An 18360-nucleotide genomic window follows, 5' to 3' on the forward strand; every position below is an offset into this window, starting at 1 on the left:
CTCTAAGAAACAACTGCTGGTTTGTCATAACTCTTTTTTCCTCGGACACGAGACCTGCAGTGTCCCAGGTGAGGGCAGCCCTGTCGGCCTGGGCCGCCAGGGGATAGTGAGGCAGAGGAGACTCCTGACAACCACGGAGGACATGTAACCTGAGTGAAAAGTAAGCCTGAGCTGATGCAGACCACCAAGGCTTGGGCAGTCTTTGTTCCTGCATCAGAACCTAGAGGCAGGTGCTGTCCCCACCAAGTCCTCACACGATTATGTCTGAGTCCCTTCAGTGACAAAAATTGTAACTACCACCCCAGGCGGAACATCCACTCTTTAGATCGCTCTGCTCGCAGGACAGCAAGATGTGCTCCCTGGAATGAGCTTCTTCCTGTGCCACAGAATGGGCTCCCTTCCCACTGTCAGCACAAGTGAGGGGAATAACAAGCTGAACCCGGGTCTTGGCTGAGGTCAGACACCAGCAGGAGCTGAAGAGGCCACTGTGGGTCCCTCCATAGAGGAAGTAGACTTGGGCACGGGCCAAGCGACCACGGGCACAGCAGTAGGCGAGGACGCAACAGGCTGAACCCAAGAGACGGGTGAGCTCAGAGTCACAGGGCAGATAAAGAGGAAAGAAGGGCCAATGGGAAGCGCAAACATGGCTGGTCTGGTAGAAGTTGTCAGGACGGCGTTTTGGCATGTTCACTTATGAACACCCATATGGGCTCTGGCAGTAGGAGGGACCCCGCACTCTGAACCTGCCACTGCCGCCTCTAGCCGTCTACCTACTGGGCCCACAGTGTGAAGTGTTCTCCTTCTGCCCCACGACAGCCCTCTGTCTATCTGTAAACAACTTCATTTGTCGCCTGAGCAGACTAACATCAGTGCTTTGTAATTCAGCAGGAAGTGTAGGGAAGTGGCTCTGAACTTGATAGCCGTGTGACTTTCAGCAATTTCCTAAGCCTCATTTATCTGTAAAATAACAATATCCCCCCTTGAAGGGCTGTTGTTCTGAGGATAAAATGGAATAATATAAAGTGCTTCCTACTGTAGCTGCCTGTCAATAAATAGTAGTTTATGTTCTTCTCTGTTAAAACCAAAGGAAAAATTTAAAAGATCCGTTATGAGATGGCAGCCACACTGATAACACACACTGAGCTTTTAAGGACTCATTTAGAGTCTTGCAGAATGCTCAGTAATTATATTGGTCCTTATGTTTTAGGGCAGAATCATTTACTATTGAAATTTTGCCCCATGATCCCTTAAAGGTTCATTTGAGGTAATTCAGAAAAGGGATGCATTCCTTATTTCTATTTGTGTCCTGTTTTCTGTTGTGTTTCCTTATCTAATTTCTCCCTTCTCTTCTGTTGAAGTCCGTGCTGAGAATCGGCACCTTCACAAGAGCGTTACAGTGAGGGAGTGTCGGAATTCCATAGCCAATTTCACCTAAGTATTTGAAAGCACAAGACAAGCGAGAGGTGAAGAGAACACTTATCATGCACTGTGCAGTCATAAAAGCGTCAGAAATGCTGCAGCAGAACTGGTCCAGCCAACCAGCCAGCTCCAGATTCTGTGCCTGGCAGCCAAGGCTGTCCTCCCCTGCGTCACCTTGAAAAGTTTGGTTCTGCCACAGACAACTCTGCTTCCTCTTAGTATCTTATTAAGCTCATTAACAGAGCATAATACATGGTTTTGTAAAAATTCCCACCTGAGTGTCTAGAGAAAGAGAGAGGGAGGGAGGGAAGGATAGAGGGAGGGAGAAAGGAAGGAAAGAAGGGGGGAAGGAAGGGAGGGAGGAAGGGAGAAAAAGAAAGAATATCTATTGGACCTCTTGAAATCATTATGCATTGTTTGAACTTACAGTCTCCCGTCACCAGGACTTCCCCAGTCCTGTGAGCAGAAAGCCTGGTTGTCTGTTCCCTTAATCACTTCAGATGTCCTTCTCCAGCCTTCTCCAGGGTGCTTACATTTTGCTGAGGTCCAATGACCAGAACTGCCTTGGGTGGTGGGGCACAGTGTGGTACTTGATTTTCCCTGTTGAATATTAATTCCCTTCTTGATGAAACTCAGGATGCAGACCTTCTGAGCCCTAGTATATTCACTGCACAGCCCCAGTCTATGATAATTTATATACAAATTATAAATATATACCAATAATACAGATACAAATAACACAAACTTAGATCCTGTAGTTTCTGTAAGGATCCTGAGGATCTTCCATGTACATCATCCCTTTTGTAGTTGATTTCCAAATTTCTAGCCCAATTCAGAGTGTCACAGCTGTTGCCGTTTGCTAGCGGAAGTATTCCCCAATTACTTTGTGCTGACTTACCTTCAGGGGTACAATAAAACAAAGTGCCTACATTTTTGTAAAACTTAGAGTTTTTAATTCCCTTGTACCACCTTCAATTAGCCCATTTTCTCGCTTTATTCTTTAACAGACTTGAAAACTCTCATACACGTATATTGTGAGTGGGAGATTTTGAAAATGTACTCAGGACTCTCACCATCTGAGTTCTCACCGTGGTAAATTAGGTATGCCCAGTAAACCTTCTCCCAGATTCCCACTAAAATGTTCCCAAAATACATAAAAAGATAGGAACTGGTGACAGAATGATTATCTCAGCTTGCCACTGTCAGGGATTTAAGTTAACCGAGCCACTGAGGAATATGGGCTGAGACCACGTTCATGGTAGGTTTCCATATCACAAACCGCACATCCTCCCCTGTGAACCAGCCGGCCAGAAGCTTGCTGAGAAGGCTGCACTCACACCCACTGTCTGGGCTTAACCAGCACTGCACTACTGAGGAAAGTAGGGGGGTGCAAGCCAATTAAACACTGACTTCCAGGCCCAGAGCCCTCCTCTTCCTTGCCCACAGCAGCTGTTTTCCTATAGACATTGTCACGGTAACTCAAAGTTTGCCGTACGCCATGACTAGCTCTGAGCTGTCTGAGGAAAAGTACTGCCGACAGGAGTAAAGACAGGGGGAGATTTGTGAATGGTGCATGGTGTTTCTAGCTGTGTCTGATTTTCCATGAGGTGTCAAAAAGGCAAATATCAGATCAAGCTTCATCTGAGCACACCACACTGGAAGAAGCCTGTCTGTGGCAAACTGAACAAGGGCACTGCACATCAAACTGGACCGAGAAGCAGGGGCAGCCAGTACCCAAGTGAGCAGCAGGGATGTCTAAGGAGATCTGAGGATGCTGTCTTCTCTGCTGATGAGGCAATAACCCTGGAGAACAGGGTGAATAAAGAATGGATGGAGGGATGGACAGATGGATAAGAGGGAGGGAGGAAGGAAGGTAGAGAGGGTAGGAAAAAAAAGCATGTAACATGGAAATATAGATATAGATACAGACACATGCATAGATGTAAATATATATCCATGCTTATGAACAGATAGTAAAACATAAAACAAAAGGACGTTCTGAAGACTTGGAAGAGACTGATTTTAAAAATGATTTTCTGAAACTAAATTAAAATCTTATAATACATTCCTCTGGGTTCCTCAAAAAAAAAATACAGGAGGACATGACTTCTATGAAACAAGATCAGGTTGTCATAACAGAAAATGACTAAGATGAGGACAAATATGCCAAAACATTCCTGTCAAAACGAGAAATGACTATAGATATTTATCCATATTTCAAGATCAGCTTAAAAATTCTCCTTGGAACCCACAAAGCACAGCATTGATGCTGTAGAAATAAACTGATTCAGTGATGTAGAGACAAATATAAGTAAATAAATCATCCAGAATGCATATGGAAAGTCCAAGATAAAAATCAATGAGTGGGGAACTGTTCAGTAGGAGGTCAGAAACTTTACAATAGGAAGAAATCACAAGTAATTTTGATGGCTAAACCAAAGTAAAAGAAAGAAATAGTAACCAAAGGTATAATTGAAACTAATTTTCCTGTGCTAAATAATGAATTGAAAGAACTTAAGTAAGCCAAAAATAAATCCATGCTTTTGGCTTAGCAATAGCTTAACATCCTAGTGATGTTTTTGAATTTTTAAAATAAGAGACAACTCACACGTGTGAAGGAAGTTAAAAAATTACCTTCAAATCAGGTTTACCTCAGACTCCACCTGCAAACAAAATAAAGCAGAAGACAATGGGGAAATGCCTTCAGATTTATGAAAAGGAAAGTTTGTGATACATTTCTAAATGCAGAGCTCTAATATTTATATGTGACGGCAATAGAAAGAAAATTCTGGAGATACCTCAGCAGATAAAACACATCACTTATGTCAAAATTAGAAACTCAAGATTAGGAAAGTTACACGATAAGAAATAATAGTGCTGGGCCCTGAGACCACTTAAACCCTATACAGGGAGCAGGTGCTCTCAGTGTAAGTCCCTATTTTTGAAATTGTTAAACGGGTTCTTGCTCCACCTCTGATCTCTTGAATCAGAATCTTTGAGAGATGGAGCCTGGACATTTGTGTTTTTCAAGACCTCCACAAAGGACTGTGATATGTATGCAGTTTAGTTTGAGAATCACTGTAATTAATGGACAATGTCTTTGCTTGAATCTGCCTTCTTAATCCATAGTTATATTTTTATCTGTTTATTAACTATTTTTATATCTTCTTTTGTGAATTATCTGTGTCTTTGACAGTTTCTCTGAATATGTCAGTATTTTTCTTACAATTCTGAAAATATTTATATGTTAAGAACATTGTCATAAATGCTGCAAGTGTTTTTCACATTTTATCATTGCCTTGGACTTTGTTAAAAAGTCTGTTTAGCCATTCATAGTCATAGACGTGGGTTTTGACTCTTCTGATTCTTCTGGACTCTCTGGGTCCCTATAATTTTTAAATTCTTCCATGTCTTTTCTCTGTGTCTGACATTCCTTCATCAAGAAAATATGCACCTAAAAATTATTTATTTATTTTTGTTGGTGTGGAGGTAATTAGGTTTACTTATCTGTTTATTTTAATGGCGGGACTGGGGATTGAACCCAGGACCTTAATACCACTGAACTATATACCCTGTCCCCCCCGAAAATATGCACTTTTATAGGACAGCCATTGCACTGTGCATAGGGAAAAGACAGTATGTGGTAGAGATGTTCGAAAGTAATTGGGACAACAGAAGAATCAATATGCACACGTTGTGCCTTTTACGGCCATTCCGTGTTGAGGAAATAGATCAAATCCCTGTTCAAACATAGAAAGGGGAAAAGGTGACCACTTTTAAGGCCATAATCCCACATAGCTCACTCAATTCCAATGGAGAATTTCTCTCTAAACCCTCAGAGGAGGACCCACTGATCTTTTCCTCTTTGGTTTTTCCTTTGTTTTCATGTCTAGAAAAGCCTTTCTCACTCAATATTTTTTTTTAATTAATATGTATTTCTTCTGGCTTTGTGGATTCATTTCTCACCTTTGACTCATAGACTCATCCTTGCAATTGATGTACTATTATATTTTCCAATTTTCAGATGAAAATATGAAAGCTCAGAAATGATTTTAAAAACTTGGCTCAGATTAGGTCTTCTGATTCTAAATCAGCTCGTTCCCAACAACCTTAGGATACAAACTTGATTTTCAACCATGGTAGTCTCCTATAATTCCTGCTATCTTGGGAACTGGGCTAAAAGACATGCCTGGCATGGACCAAAGACATAAGTGGAGTACTGTCTGGCTTATCAACCCCTTACCCTAGCTAGTAAAAACCACAGTGGCTGGAGGATGCTCTGACACAGCACAAAGCACTGGGGCTACGGTCTGCCCTTGGGTCCTGGTGGGAGCCTCCAACGTGTGTGTTCAAACTTCAGCATAAGAGCTTTTTCCAAGAGGGATCTGTGGAACCTTCTGATATTTTGCTTCCAATTATTTTTCTACCTATTTTAGCTTTTTAAGAAACTATAGGACAAGTGCTCTTTCAAAGGTAAAAACAGGATTATTTCCTTATACAGTAGGTACAAAAAAAATCAAGCAGTCTTACTGGTATGAATTGAATATTTTATTCCAGTGTTTGAGCCTATTAAATGAAAAATAATTACTTTGATCTTTCAGAAATGTGCTTGGTTCAGTTTTGAGAATTATTGAGAAACATTATATAATGTGAGAGAACATTGGGCTAGTGTCTCAAATTTACTTCTACCTTTTCTAACATGTCTTTAGTGACTCTAGCTCTGAAACATGGGTGCCCACAAGTACCTTTTGGGCTAGGATTGACCCCCCTATTAAAGATGTCAGTTGGTCACTACAGAGATTTACAAAAGGACTGAGGAGGGATTTAAGTATGTTGTTCAAAAAATGCGTAAATCCCTACTTGGTAGAGTGGATTTTTATTAAGGAAAAGGGAGGTGATGCCAGGGCACAGCCTTCATTAAAACTCAGCTCTGCCATTTGTTCTTTCTTCCTCTAAGACAGAAAAAGAGAAAGATTAAATAGAAGGATTCTGTTTTCTGAACACCCATATTTTTTCCTTGATATCTCACTGGTAAGAATATACTGTACTTAAGGTAAAAACTACTCACCTTGGCTTCCCATGTTTTTTTGTTTTTATTTTTGTTAAGGCTAAATGGCAATTCATTTTGGATGCTATCCCAAAACTTTCCCTGTGGACAAAGCACACTTTTCTGTGACATGGCTAAGTTAATTAAATTAGTAAAATGTAATTTGACACACCATGGCCAGTGTTCCAAATTTATATGCATTGTCTACAAATCATTCATTCATTCGTCAAACATGTATTGAATACTCAGGTAAGTTAGGCACTCTGCGAGACAGAGCAGAGATCACAGGCTTATAATGCTGTGATAAATGCTATAACAGAAACAACATATAAAGTGTTAAGACAGAAGGGAGGACGGAGGGGTCAATCTGCTTGTGGGAGTCATGGAAATCTTCATAGAGATGCTAATATTTGGGTTGAGTCTTAAAGAAAGAAAGGACATTTAGCAATTTTAGCAGCATGAACGATGTGTTCAGAAGTAAGTAATCTTAAAAGACAACGGTATGTTTGGGGAATAGTTAGAAATCAGTCTAATTTTAGAATATGGGAAACATACATGGTGGGGACAGACATAATAGGAGACTGAAAAAGTGGTTTGAAGCCTGGATCAGAGTTGGTAACCTTTTTCTGTAAAGATAATAAATATTTGTGGCTTGAGGGGGACTTATTCAACTCTTTGTATTCAACTTATTGTACTGTGAAAGCAGTCATGGACAACATGTAAATGAATGGGCATGGCTTTATATACAAAAAGAGTTGGTGGACCAGGTTTGGCCCACAGGCCATAGTTTACCAACCCATGACCGAGAATGGGAAGGGTACTTTAATTTCACGTTACAGATTTGAACCCTATCCTGCGGGCATCTATAAGCATGGTATGATCAAACTTGTTTTCTGGGAGGTTAACTGTCATATCATCACACAGGCATAGTGAGAGTAGAGATGGACTTGAGGACTATGTTCTGTGTGCTGAGGGAGAAAGACAGAAGACAGCAGGAAAGAGAAGAAGGGCTCGGTGTTTGAAATAGTTCCAAAGCAAAATGAGTAAGAACTGGAAGTGGAGAGGAGAGGGAGAGGTTGGAGTTGACGTCTACTCTGAAGGCTGCCCTGTGTGTCTTGACAGTCAGTGTAGGGAGGATGGGATCTTTCACTTTCACATTCCAATGATCCTCTTGTCTATTCTGAAGATGAAACCGGAAGATAAGTTCCAAAGGTCTGTATCTAGGATAGGAATTGTCTGGTTTTAGGTCTCAGGTCTTATTCTAATTATCAAGCCCTAAATTATAAATTTCTTAGAACTGGCCACACCCAAGACCAGCAAATCAGTTACCTTGTGAATCCCTGATGTTACATGCTGTCATTTTTTGGAAAATACTTAGAGGTTTTGGTATCTAAAGGTACGGTATAAGGAAAAAACATGAAGAATGAAAAACCTCCAACCATTTTTTTTCGTTTACATTCTTGTTTTATAATCTTTTCATGGATGTTAAGTGTTCCAAATGGTTGTATCATGACTACAAAATGTCCAGAGTACTTTGGAACTTAAAAATAAGTCACACGCCACGACTCAGAATTGAAATTACCATATCATAAATTTCTTAGTAATCTGTCTATCCCTGGGCACCTGGCCTTGTCACCATGTGTTTAAATCCTATGATTTACTCCTCACCCCTCCTCTGCTCTCTCACCTCCGTTTCTGCTGTAATAGACAAGAGTCAAGTCTTCTAGACAGAACATTTTTGCTCATGATTAGCATGTTGGCTTAGTCTAATCGACATAGATCAACTCAGAGGTTTCCTGAAGTGGCTTTTAAAAACTGAAACACTTGACTTTGGTCATTGTTTTTAAAGCATGACTTACCAGTGAAGCTCATTTGAACACTTTCCTACGTCCTTGTCATGACTAATTGCTGGCATTCAGCCCTCTATCTTCCCTTGCTTTGGGATCCATTGTGGGGCCGTCTTACTTTATGGGATTGTTGAGAACCCAAGACTTCTCTGCCTCCTCAAAGTATTACCTGGTGACCCCAAGATTCACAGTGCTGCAGGGGTGTGCTTCACTGGCTTGCCTTCTGTTTCTTGGAAATTGCAGGTCTTCTCACAGCTTCAATGTAAGCTACAAACACAAAGTGATAAATGAGTAGAGGTAGAATTCATGCTGCAGAAATCTTTCTGAAAGTTGTCTGCATGTCAATAAGGACAGTGCAGCTCATGATCTTACATGTGTTGTTTTCTTGTTTGGATGTATAGGCAAGCCACATACTTTTTCCCAGGGACTTTGCTTTCAAAATGAAGGGAAAAAATTAAACACATTCTAGGCTTTTAAAAAATCATTTAATTTTAATAAAAATATTATGAGTTAGGAAGACTTTTAGAATACCACATACTAAAAGTATTTTATGGAGAAAGCGCCAAATGTAATTAAAGCACAGTTAGGAGTTAAGAGAAGTAGGTTCTTGTTTTGATTACTACCAAAAAGCGTGTGCTGTGACTGAGTAAGTAATGTCTTATCTGTAAAATGATAAAGCTGGATTAATGCTTGATGTCCCAACCAACTTTTAAATCACTATTTTTTTGTATATGTAATTGCAACTTTTGACTTTGGGTAGTGCACCTAAGTAACTGTACTACATGTGTGGCTAAAATCATTACTATTAAACCTGATTGAGGAATTCAACATTTGGTTGCAAAATTATTCTCAAATATTTGTCTTATGGATAGAGGAGTTCCTAAAAGATAGTGCTGGGCAAAAAAGATGAGATATACCAGCAACTCTTCTTAGGTTTTGTGTCAATTACCTTATTGCTTCTTTCGCTGTTTGCAGGAGGGGAAAACAATGCAGGCATTCAGATAACTAAGAGAGAGGGGTGAGATTCAGTGTTCCTCAAAGTGTGACTATAGGATCATCACCTAATTTTTTCTTCAATGAAGATTTCTGGCTGCATCTTAGATCTAGAATCTAAATCCCTAAAGGTGGAGCTCAGGATTTTGCATTTTGAACAAGAAGCCAGGTGAATTTTGTGTGAATTCAAGGTCAAGAACCAGCAGCTCTGTTGTGAAGCATTGGAGTTGAGTGGCTGAGAGGCTTTGGGGTCATATAAACTCGTTGTAGAAATGATGATAATGGAATCCGCATCACCGGATTGGGAGTAAATGTTCAGCATGTGATAGTTATTAGTGTCATGATTTTTGTTGAATTTGTCTCACTTCTTCATTTTACAAATGGAGAAAGAACTATGTTTTGTGGCATAAATCTTTTTTGTTCAAAATGGGACGTTGGCAATTTAGCATGATACCTCTTCTGTCTTCCTTCCTCAGGAATGAGCTCTGTCTGGGAATCGAGGTGGAGCATCTGAGCCTGGCTCCGCCATTGAGTTATTAGGTGCTGCTGCCTCCTGTCTGTGCGAGGATGAGCCCTTCACTTTAGGGAACTTTGTTTTATTTCCTTTGCTGGGTCTATAGCTCACAGAACACAGGAAATTCTGGGCTGGGTTTGTCATTCTCTTTTCTTGCTTTCTTTTCCCTCATCGCAAAATCAGAGGGATAGAAGGAATGGTCTCTTGGGCCTCTTCAAGTTCTGAGGTTCAAAGATAGCATATAATCTAATGCTTTTGAATCATAATGTTTAAGAACTGGAAGAGAATTTAGTGGTCGTATTCTGTGATATTAAGTGACATAACTGTCTGTGAAAACTGGTAAAGCAGAGAGAAAATCATAATAATTTGGGAATATTGAAAAATATCAGATTTCTTAGATCAACAACCCTCATTTCAGTCCACATATTCAGCTGCCTAAAATGTTTTTGTCACAGAATATGACTAGCGATGGCTGCATTGTGCTGTTCCATAACAATGACAGGTGATGTGTTCTCTTAGGAATAATCTAGTCAGGGAACTTGACATTGAGATTTGTTCAGTGTCTTGGGTTGGGCCTCCTAGACGCAGAGTCAGAGATGTGGTTTCCTGTCAAAGTGATTTATTGAGGGGAAATTACTCTTAATTGAAACTTGCAAGGGAGTGAGGGGATCAGAGAAGAGAGGGGAGGCAGGTAGGCAAATACCGGGTTGAGCTGACACCCAGCTACAGCCCGACCCCCCCAGGAGCTCCAAAGTGTAGGGGCGCCTCCCATTCTTCTTGCCTGGAAGCAACAGAACCCACCTTTTCTACCTCTGTTAGTCAGTCATTGGTTGTGGTCCATTGTCCCCATCCCCCTCCTTGTTGTGTTCTGGATCTTAAAATATCTCATTATGAAATATGTTTTCCCTAGGCTTTTGTTCTTTTAAATTGAAGTATAGTTGATTTACAGTGTTGTGTTAATTTCCGGTGTACAGCATAGTGATGCAGTTGTGTGTGTGTGTGTGTGTGTGTGTGTGTGTGTATGTATATATATATATATATATATTCCTTTTCATATTCTTTTTCATTATAGGCTGTTACAAGGTATTGAATGTAGTTCCCTGTGCTATATGCCCTAGGTTTTTAATAACTTTAAAAAAATCATATTTTTTCTCTGTTCCTAGTTTTCTAAGAATTTTATTTTAATCATGTCGGTATTCTGAATTTTATAAAATGCATTTATTTCCTGTATCTACTAAAATAATTTTGGATCTTTCTTCCTTTAAGTTGTTAATGGAGATGAATAGCTTTTCTTCTGTTAAACTACCCTTGCATTTCAAAGGTAATCCTTTCCTGGGTAGAGTATGTCATTTTTCTGGATGCTCATGTTCTGTTTGGTATGTATATGTTGCTGTAACTGAGTGGAGCTTATTTGGTATTGAGGTTGTACTAGGTTTATAAAATGAGTTGCAAGCTTTCTCCTCCTTTTTTCTATTATTTAAGAACAGTTTTTATAATATTGGGATTATCTGTATATTAGTTTCTTGAAGCTGCCATAATAAATTAGCACAAACTTGGTGGTTAAAACAACAGGAATTTACTCTCTTACAGTCCTAGAAGCTGGAAGTCTAATATTGAGGTGTCAGCAGGGCCATGCTCCATCCGGAGGCTCTTGGGAAGGTTCTGTTGTCTCTCCCAGCTTCTGGTGGCTGTTGCTGCATCACTCCAGGTGGCCTCCACGGTCACGTGTCCTCCTGTTCTGTCGGTGCCTCTCTCCTCTGTGCACCTCCTGTAGGATATTGGGTTTAGGGCCCATCTCGATAACCCAGGACAGTCTCCTCATCTCAGGATCCTTTACATAATTACGTCTGCGAAGGTCATTTGCTCAAATAAATATTCACAGGTTGGAGTGATCTGACATGGACATAACTTTTGGGGAGGCCACCATTCAACCCTATAACCTGTTTCTTGAAAGTTTAGTAGATTTCATCTCTAAAATCATTTGCTCCTGGCGGGCAGTTTGGGGTTAAATTTTTGAATACTGACTCAACTTCTTTAATGATTTTAGGCCTATTCACTATTTCTTTTTGAGTCTCTTTCGATACTTAAATTTTTTCTAAGAAAGTATTAGTTTTGACTGAGTCCTCAAATTTATTAGCATGCAGTAGTATACTGAATTCTCTTATGATTTTCTGGTCAAAGTGTATTGGGTTTATACTTACCTAATGCTTTGTTAATATTGTTTACGTACTTGATACTGTGTGTATGTGTTCATAGATATATAATCTATTACATTACTGACTAAATTCTTGTGTTATCTGTTACAGTGCTAGTATTATTTCAGTGGCCACTGTTACTCTCCTTTTATTAATTTTTTTTCTCTTTTTTTTTCCTTTTATTAATTTTTGATCAAATTTTCCTATTATATTCATTTTTACAAAAACACAAGTCACTTTCTTTTGAGATCTACCAGAGCCATTTCCTCTTAAGATTTTTTACCTCCCAGTCCCCAGTATTTCTGTATTCAACTTCCTTGCTTCAGTTTTTCCTATCAGTTTACCTATCAGCATCCAGCATACTGTACTTTTTATTTGTTTATTCATCTTGTTTACTGTGTGACTCCCAAGTAGAATACAATTTCCATGAAAGAAGAGATTTTCATCTGTTTGGATCACTACTGACTTCCTAGTATCAGTAACAGTCAAAAAATACTGAACAAATGGACCAAAATTTGTCTTCAGTGTGTCAGTCTCTGCCATTGTTTTGTTTTGCATTCAGTAATTTCTGTTCTTTATTAGTTATCGTTTACTTCTCTTATATTTCAGTACTTTTTCCCCATTTGTTTTACCTTCTTTAGTTGAATACTTAAGTCATTAGTTTTTTTATCTTTCTTTTTTTCTAATACAAGCTTAGAAGATAAGCATTTCTTCTCCTGGTCCCTCTCTAGCAATAGCCTAAAAGTTTTTATTTGGAGAATTTTCATTCTCATTCAGTTCTAGATGTTTTACAGTTTCTTTCTGATTCCCTCTTTCATCCATGAATAATTTAGTCACGTGTGGGTTGTTTTTAGGGTTCTTAAAGTGAAACAGCTATAATTTTGTTGTTGATTTACGATTATATCGTCCTTGAGTGGAAAAATGTGCTCCTTGTAACATTAACTCACTGAAATTTGTTGATTTACCGTGTGACCTAGTAACATGTAAATTGTGTAAATATGCTATTTTTGTGGCACGGTGTTTGTGGTATTACAGATATGGTAGGTTCTTCTATTATAGCCCGCCCTCCTTGCCCACAGGTTCTGTATCCACATATTCAACCAACCGTGGGTGTGGAACCTGTGGATACAGAGGGTCAGCTGTAATTTATTCTCCATGAACTGGGGCTTATGATGCTCCTTAATAACAAGGTTTGTACTTCCTAACAGCATGGTCATTGCATTGTAATTTATCAAAATCCATTGACTCATAAAAACGTTATATCTGTTTTGCAACATACACAAAAAATCAAATTGTAGTTGCATATCACTCATCGGGATATTCATATCAATGCTATTAAATAGTACTCCCAATGTGTGAAACCTAAATTTCAGGGAAAAAATGTCTTAATATTTTTAATACAATATTGCAAAATATCCAAAATACTTCCCATCTCAATTGAAAAAAACTTTTATAAACGTTATTTGTTCTACTTCAGAAAACTTGTGAGTCAAAAATAAAAAAAAAAAAAGGCTGTCTCAAATGTACATAATGGTCTGACTTTTTTCAAGTTTATTTTAAACAAAAGCCTTTTTTTTTTTTTACACATTAAAAAAAGGTTATTATTTCCTGGGAGAAAGATAGTTTCACTCCAAAATAAGAATTTTTAACCTAAAAGAACATTTTCTTCAATTTAAAAAACATTTTTGTCAATCTAAAAGTTAAAATGAAATGTCCAAAAAATTAAACATCAAAAATGTCAGCAGTACCTGGTGACCCAAAATGTGGGTACTTGAATATATATATCCTGTGTTACGATATCCAAGACAGCACAAGCAAGCCTCAACTCACAGGAAAGATGCCTTATAAAAATGTTCCTTTAGAAGCCAGTTTTTGCAACTTGAACCACAGTGGTCCTCAAACAGTATTACAGAAAGAAAGTGAGGTCCTGGGCGAGCCCCACCCCTAATGATGTGTTAAATCCAAAAAGCATTAGGAATGCAGGACAGTGTTGTTTAATCACTGACAGAATAATGTTTCTAAAAGAAAATATGTTTTGAGTTCCAGCTTGGGGTGTCAGGCCCCCATATCCCCATTCAGCAGAGAGATAGGCCTCCCCTTCCTCTGCCCCCCGCCCCAGCCTCCAGCTGCCAGTGAGGGACTGCTGAGCACAGCTCCAGGAGCCGAGACCACCTGGGAGCCTGGGCTCAGTGCTGGGGAAACACCCTCCTTTCCTAGCTCTAACCCTGGTGCCCTTCCCTCTTCTTTCCTTACTCCATTGCATGCACTCACTATGAGTTAGTGGGAAGGCACTGGGCTGAAAACAGCAATGGAGACCAGAAGGACAGCATTGCCTTGTCGTTGGAATCTTTCCTCTGCCCCTTGCCCATGGTCGAATCTTGGTTTTCAGTGGCCTTCTCTGAATCAAAAGGGCCTTCTCTTTGAGCAGATTCCTGCACTGTGCGTGGACAAGATGATTCCGAGGCCTCTGCTAGCTCTTCGCACTGTAATTCTCTCCTCCTGAGTTCACTTCTACCTTCCTGTTTTTGCCGGCCCTTGGCTGCCAGATTTGTGAGACTCAGACTCCATCCAGTTCAGCTGATGCCTGTGATTCTAGGATCTGTGCAAAGGAGAGCAGCTAGTTCATGCTGCGGTCAAACGCTGGAATATTTTTGTCTTCTTCACCTTTGAATGCAAATTTTTAAACTCTAAAGACCAGCTCAAAATTGGGGGCAAAGCAGGGATGTAATGTTTTTTTATTTCTGGATCCCCCTGGTACCAGGGCCTGACACAAAACAGTGGTTATATTAGTTTACAATTCATTGGCTACTAGTAACAGAAAATATGCCTGCTGTGGCTTTCCTAAATAGTGGTTTGATTTGTTTTCCTCAAATAAGCAGTCTGGCATAGTCATCCATTGGTGTTGCTTCAGCTGCTCAGCCAGGCCTCTGAGGATCCAGGCCTTTTCTCCTTCATTCCCCACAGCATGTTGGAGTTTTGTTCTCATACTTGTCACCCGTGTTCACAAATGGCCACCCCAAGGTCCAGGCATCACAAGGCGGCATGCTCGTCCAAGCCTGCCCCCAGCCCCCTTCTGATATACCACAACTACGTCCAGCCCATCTCTGCTCCTGCTCTGCCATCGCCCCCAAATCCACTTTCCACATCACAGCCAAGGTGATCTATTTGAAAATAAAATCGGACGCTGGTTTTTCCATTACGTAAAACGCTCCCATGTCCCTAGCAGAAGTAGAAGAAAACCCAAGCTTTTGCCCACAGGCTGCAAGGTTCTAGGGATCGAGCCACTGCCCCCTCTGCCCCTCGTCGTCTGTCCTCCACCCTCCCTCTCTCCTTACCCTCAACCGCGCCGCTGTCTTGCTGCTCCGCAGAGATAAGTTGCTTGGCCTCACCTTAGGCCTTTTGCACTTGCTGTTTCCTCTGCGTGGAATGTTTTGTTGCTTCTTGCTTTCCATATCTCAACTCAAAGACCATGTATTCGATGAAACGCTCCCTCACCAGCCAGGATAAATTAGCCAAACCCTCTGCTCTCTCCGCCCTCACCCCTGGTCATTCCCTTCTCCCATTACACTGCGGCCACTCAGTGATTCTTGCTCCCGGCTGCATGTCTGGATCACTTGGGAAACTTTAAAAAATACCACACTCAGTCCTTATTTCGTAATTCAGACTTAATTGGTCTGGGATGGGCCACGAGCATTGGTAGTATTTTGAAAGTGTCCTACATGGTTCTGTTGTGCAGCTGTACTTGAGAACCACTGGGCCATGTGGTTAGAGGTAAGAACCCGTGAACAACAATTTGGGTAATCCTGTAATACTGACTTTTTTTTTCTTGATATGACTTAACTTGATGAGGATGATACCCACGCTTGGTATATATTCCCTGCAGCATCTAGTGCATATTTGTGTTAAATCAAAATTTACAGTAAAGAATTTCTTTCTTACCCTAATGAGAAAACAATGTTTGCTGTGTGTGTATGTGTGTGCTTTGTTAAGAGTATGGTTTCTTACTTTAGTTTGCCCTCTGCACCCCCTCTTCTAACTGCGTGGGAGTTGTCAGTTTTGGGGAGACAGGCTGTGGAGGCAGGGACCTCGGGGGGGCCCTCAGCAAGCCTGGAGCCGGCCCCAGTGGCCTGGGAGAGGGAAGGCACGGGTCAGAGGCTGACAGATGGTCCTTCTGCCACACGGACGGCAGGCAGATGGCTCTGACAGTTTGGACAAGGCCGCCACTTTGGGCTGCTAAGGCGGAGCTCCGAAAAGATGCTTGGAGAAGCGGCTCGTGACATCCCTCTCTTGCCCTGAGCAGACACTGAGACTCGCAGGGAGGGGGAGGAGAAGCCAGAAAACGAGCAAGAGTGAGAGGCCACCCTTTCCCTCATCTTCTGCTTTCCTGCTGCTGCGCAGGGAGGAGCGTCAGGCCCACCGGCTGGGAGGCAGGAAGTGGATGGTTTTACACAAGTATGCGTGGCTGTCATCAGGCACAGCTGCCCAGGCTCCAACTCCACTGCTTCCTCCGGGCGTAACCTTCAGAGGGCACCCAACATCTTTTCATGATTCACTCTAAGTCCAGGTATTGTCTGGTGGAGGCACATTTGTGCAATACTCAGCATGAGGCCTGCCCCCAGTAAGAAGTCCTAACAAGTGGGCTCTGACTTCTGTAGCCCAAGGTTTAAAAGGATGTAAACCAAACCACGGATTCCTTATTAACCCATCCAACAGTTTTACTTCTGTGTGACACCAGTCTTCTCTCTTCCTACCATATGCTCTCATTTCAATTCACCAATAGGTCCCATTTCTCCTGAGAGCAAGGAGGCGAGGTGTCACGAGAAGGGAGTGGCATGAAGAGGCGGGGGACTAATCCCGTGTTTACCTCTTTCCAGAAGAGGCCCAGGCATGTCACGTCACGTAACCCCTGCAACAACTGTTTGCATGGGCAGGATTTCTTTGTTTCTGGTTGTCTCCACCAAGGGCCTGGAGGAAGGTTTTTATGACTTTCCTACTTTGTCTGCGGACACTGGGGAACGGCCACTGTGGTAAGCATGCCTGTTCTCTTTCCCCACGTAGTGGATTTTGCAAGGCCTCTTGGCACAGAACTACAGCAGACATTTAATTAACATAAAACACCGTATAACACCATTAAGACAGTAGCTAGATTGGGAAGCTGGCAATTCCCCAACCCCATGCAGCCAAGTTCCCAGACTCAGGTATGTCCTTCAGCTTGCTCACAGTGGTTGAAGATGTGGGAGGTCTCTCCTCTCCCAGACCTATGGCCTCTGAAACTTCTCCACCAACATTTCCCAGTGTACACTTCTGGGGTAGAGGTTGTGGGCATTGCTTCACCCACTTCTTCCACGTAACTCCTGGGACTCACCGTCTCCTTTGCTGTCCCTGGGTCACCCCAGCCACAGTCTGAACAACCTCTGAAAAGTGCAGGTCCAATTCAGGACACTGGTGGCCTTCAGAGTCTCACTGTCTCTCCTTGCTTATGTCAGTGTATCTTCTTCAGAGCCCTCTCCAAGTCCCCATTCTCCGGCTTTCACCCTTGGTGTGACCAGAGTATGATGTCCGCTTGGAGGCCTTCAGGCCACACTTAATTTGCATGTCATGCCTTATTCTCCAGTTAATTGGATCATCCCCACTTTAACTCCTATTACATGGAGAAAAGGAGTGCGTTCTGTTACTCAACAAAATGTAAGCACTTGCTGTGTGTTCAGTGACTAGAGACATAAGGCCGAGTAAGGTGTGGTCCTTACTGCTGAAAGGACATGTGCTCTGATGAGAAGCCCCACACATACACCTCACTTTAAAGCAATGTAGGGACATTTTGGAAGCACAGACAGCAGACTGACTGCTCTGCTAGGCAGGAGTGGCCTGTCGGCCGAATCAAACGACAACAAAGGATTCCGAAGGCAGCAGTTTCAGCCAAGGTTTTCTCAGGGCCACTCCCAGCCTTCTTCCCTGCTCCAGGTGCAGGTCTCAGGGTTCACAAGCGCATGGAGCTGAATGATTAGAGGTGTCAGAAAGGGCTCTCATGGGGTCGCCCTCTGTGGCCTGGCCAGGATCTGAGATGTCAGCGCTCCAAGTTTGTTGTAATTGTCATCATTTAGGGAACAAGCTCATTAAACCTCAAAGATGTCCTTTTGAATTAAGGTATCTTCCGTTTCTTCTTTTGTCCCTCTTTGGTCATTCTATATTCCTTCTAGGAGAGTCATATTATAGTAGAGGGAAAAGCATGGATTCCAGTGGAAAAGACTCGAGTTTACATCCCAGCTCTGTACCTACTAGTGATGTGCCCCTGAACCCCTTCCTCATCTTTCTGGGTATCTGCGTCCTCATATGTAAAAACTAAAT

At 41.6% G+C, this 18360-nt stretch overlaps 1 long non-coding RNA gene across 1 annotated transcript; it reads right to left on the minus strand.

Annotated features, from left to right (window-relative positions):
* Positions 1-8029: 8029 nt before the first annotated feature.
* LOC116664076 lies at positions 8030-15600 on the minus strand. The gene is made up of 3 exons (XR_004320409.1): positions 15351-15600; positions 11409-11588; positions 8030-8580 (listed from the first exon to the last, which is right to left on the minus strand). It is a non-coding gene; the product is annotated as an uncharacterized LOC116664076 (long non-coding RNA).
* Positions 15601-18360: the final 2760 nt, after the last annotated feature.

The sequence above is a fragment of the Camelus ferus genome, chromosome 6, assembly GCF_009834535.1.
Source record: "Camelus ferus isolate YT-003-E chromosome 6, BCGSAC_Cfer_1.0, whole genome shotgun sequence".
Lineage (NCBI taxonomy): Eukaryota > Metazoa > Chordata > Mammalia > Artiodactyla > Camelidae > Camelus > Camelus ferus.